Below are 4,109 nucleotides of genomic sequence, written 5' to 3' on the forward strand. Positions count from 1 at the left end.
GCTTTTTCTTGTTTTGGTTCATACTACCTCCTACCAACAATGGTAAGCAAAGACTTGCAGTAGAAGAGATCCACCGTCAGAGTTATCAGAACGATTTTCGCATATAACTTTCGACTCAGTCGTTTCCAGATCAGGGTCCCTTACTTCAAATTGATACATTTACCCTTCTCCATCAGCCCTGAAAGTTTAAAACAACATCAAGGAATAACCTTGTGTACTGCAGCACGTTGACAATATTGACTGTGCGAGTGATCAAGACTCAATTAGAAGTGAAGCTTTACAAGATGACATACTCCATTGCAAATATATAATAAACTTTCGATTAGTTTACTTTTACAGTGATTTTTTCTGACAATTGAGTGTCTGGAGACGATCCTGACAGCGGTGGGATGCCAACCTTACTTTCGCTCACCAGGACTGATGGTCTGGAATGACATTTCATTTCATAGCACGACCTCTTTGGCATCCAAGGCACCCTTACAGCACAGCGGTACATAGACGATATTCCACTCCCCGTTTCGTTGCCCTTCGTGGCAAGCCATCCTGGACTTACATTTCAACAAGATAATGCCAGCCCCCACGCGGCGAGAGTTTCCACTGCTCGTCTTTGTGCTTGCCAAACATTACGTTGGCCAGCAAGTTCGCCGGATCTCTCCCCAATTGAGAACGTTTGGACATTATGGGCAGAGTCCTCCAACCATCTCAGGAGTTTGACGATCTAACGCTCGTGTTGGACAGAATGTGGCACGATATCCGTCAGCAGAAGATCTAACAAATCTGTCAATAAATGCCAAGCGGAATAACTGCTTGCATAAAGGGCAGAGCTGTAGCAGCGCGTTATTGACTTGCTCAATTTGTAAAGCTCTTTCGCTTGAACAAATCATCGATCTTTTCTGAAATTGTAATTATTTGCTTGTCTGTGCATGTGCCAACGGCCTCGCCGCAGTGGTAACACCGGTTGCCGTCAGATCACCGAAGTTAAGCGCTGTCGGGCTAGGCTAGCACTTGGATGGGTGACCATCTGGTCTGCCGAGGGCTGCTGGCAAGCGGGGTGCATTCAGCCCTTGCGGGGCAAACTGAGAATCTGCTTCATGGAGAAGTAGCGGCTCCGGTCTCGGAAACTGCCATACGGCCGGGATAGCGGTATGCTGACCACATGCCCCTTCATGTCCGCATCCAGTGACGAATGTGGGCTGAGGGTGACACGGCAGCCAGTCGGCCTTCATGGCCTGTGCGGGAGGAGTTTAGTTTTTTTGTCTGTACATGTACATCGCATCAACCGATTTCCGTGCCATTTCGATAATTCCTTCGTAGTGCGTCTTCCTTTTTCTTAGGGTGTATATTACTTTATCACTACGTCTTCTCGACTGTAGTACGAGGGGCGTTCAGAAAGTAAGCTCCGATCGGTCGCGAAATGGAAACGACTATGAAAATCCGATAAAGCTTTGCACAGATGTGTTGGGTAGTGTCTCTAGTATAACCCCAGTTAGCATCACGTCGCTCTTCTCATTTCTGAGCTCGCAGTGAGTGCGTAAAGATGTCTAGAAAATAGTGTCTGCCGCCAAGTACGAGGGCCTGGTGAGAAATTTCGCCTGAAGCTATGCAGCTAACATTACATAACTGTCGTGCTGTTTCTTCTTCAAGACAATTCTCAGCCGCATTCTGCAGGGGCAATGAAGATGCTCCTGCATCGTTTTCAAATGGAAATGTGAGATTACCCACAATACAGTCCGCAATTGTCTACCTCTGAGTTTCATCTCTGGTCACATGAACCGCTGTCTTTGAAGACAACATTTTGACACAGACAACGAGGTGTAGGCCAGCGTGGAGAATTGGCGGAAAGCACTGGCGGCTACCTTCTATGATGAGGCTATTGAAAAGTTGGTACAACGCTATGACAAAAGTCTAAGTCAGAACGGCGACTACGTAGAGAAGTAGCTGAAAGGTGTAGCTAATTGTTACAAGTAAAACATTTCTGATGTTCACTGTGGTTTCAATTTGGCAATCAATCGGAGCTTACTTTCTGAACAGGCCTCGTAGTTCAGGCAGGAAGGACAGCACTGTGAAAGCTCCAATGTCTTGTCGCACTACACCACTCAAAGTGTGTATTGACCATGGAAGCCAACTGCCCTGAGGACAACTCTAGACATGTAACAATGACTTATATTTACTGCTGTCATAGAAAGTTGGTTTTTCACCAGACTGTTAACGGATTTGTAAACCTTCAGAATATATACACTGCATTGTGTACGCTCTCTGCCACATCGTTATTAACGTAGTTTATCATTATCATCCTAGGTTTGAAACAAGAACTTTGGACAAGTGAACACAGACTTGGATGGCTCTCTGGTCGTAAGAGTTGGCAGCCTAGGTTGAAGGAGTAGCCCAGTGAGTATGAGTGTTTCCTTCACCTCTCTCTAGAGTACATGTCTTTATACACTACTGACCATTAAAATTGCTACACCAACAAGAAATGCAGATGATAAACGGGTATTCATTGGACACTAGAACTGACATCTGATTAGATTTTCGCGCAGTTTGGGTGCATAGATCCTGAGAAATCAGTACCAAAAACAACCATCTCTGGCCGCAATAACCGCCTTGATACGCCTGGGCATTGAGTCAAACAGAGCTTGGATGGCTGCCCATGCAGCTTCAACACGATGCCACAGTTCATCAAGTATAATGACTGGCGTATTGTGACGAGCCAGTTGCTCGGCCACCATTGACCAGACGTTTTCAATTGGTGAGAGATCTGGAAAATTTCTAGCCAGGGCACCAGTCGAACATTTTCTGTATCCAGAAAGGCCCGTACAGGACCTGCAACATGCGGTCGTGCATTATCCTGCTGAAATGTAGGGTTTCGCAGGGATCGAATGAAGGGTAGAGCCACGGGTCGTAACACATCTGAAATGTAACGTCCATTGTTCAAAGTGCCGTCAATACGAACAAGAGGTGACCGAGAAGTGTAACCAGTGGCATCCCAAACCATCACGCCGGGCGATACGCCAGTATGGCGATGACGAATACACGCTTCCAATGTGCATTCACCGCGATGTCGCAAACACGGATGCGACCATCATGATGCTGTAAACAGAACCTGGATTCATCCGAAAAAATGACGTTTGCCATTCGTGCACCCAGGTTCGTCGTGGAGTACACCATCGCAGGCGCTCCTGTCTGTGAAGCAGCGTCAAGGGTAACCGCAACCATGGTCTCCGAGCTCATAGTCCATGCTGCTGCAAACGTCATCGAACTGTTCGTGCAGATGGTTGTTGTCTTACAAACGTCCCCATCTGTTGACTGAGGGATCGAGATGTGGCTGCAGGATCCGTTACAGCCATGCGGATAAGATGCCTGTCATCTCGAGTGCGAGTGATACGAGGCCGTTGGGATCCAGCACGGCTTTCCGCATTACCCTCCTGAACCCCCCGATTTCATATTCTGCTAACAGTCATTGTATCTCGACCAACGCGAGCAGCAATGTCGCGATACGATAAACCGCAATCGCGGTAGGCTACAATCCAACCTTTATCAAAGTCGGAAACGTGATGGTACGCATTTCTCCTCCTTACACGAGTCATCACAACAACGTTTCGCCAGGCAACGCCGGTCAACTGCTGTTTGTGTATGAGAAATCGGTTGGAAACTTTCCTCGTGTCAGCACGTTGTAGGTGTCGCCACCGGCGCCAACCTTGCGTAAATGCTCTGAAAAGCTAATCATTTGCATATCACAGCATCTTCTTCCTGTCGGTTAAATTTCGTGTCTGTAGCGCGTCATGTTCGTAGTGTAGCAATTTTAATGGCCAGTAGTGTAGTTTTCGGAATTTTACTAGCTTCGCCATTAAAAATTTATTTCTCCGTAGTAATTAATTCATCTTTCAATTGCTGAACTTTGGAATAGAGGTAAGAGTTTCATCTGTCAATGTCACATTTCCCGACGCTTTTGCACAACAAATCGTTCTAAAAAAAAGGTGCGTTTTGTTGAGGTACTTAATGCAGCCCGTCAAGTAAACTGCATATTTTCGTGGTACACAAATATAAATAGGAAAGCCAGTAAAAACTGTACGCTGGCTTCATACACATGACAATTAATGTAGTACCTGCTT

At 46.3% G+C, this 4,109-nt stretch overlaps 1 pseudogene; it reads left to right on the forward strand.

The window, feature by feature from the left end:
* The first annotated feature begins 927 nt into the window (after positions 1 to 927).
* LOC126420291 (5S ribosomal RNA) lies at positions 928 to 1,045 on the forward strand (annotated as a pseudogene).
* Positions 1,046 to 4,109: the final 3,064 nt, after the last annotated feature.

This window comes from Schistocerca serialis, chromosome 9 (genome assembly GCF_023864345.2).
Source record: "Schistocerca serialis cubense isolate TAMUIC-IGC-003099 chromosome 9, iqSchSeri2.2, whole genome shotgun sequence".
Classification (NCBI taxonomy): domain Eukaryota; kingdom Metazoa; phylum Arthropoda; class Insecta; order Orthoptera; family Acrididae; genus Schistocerca; species Schistocerca serialis.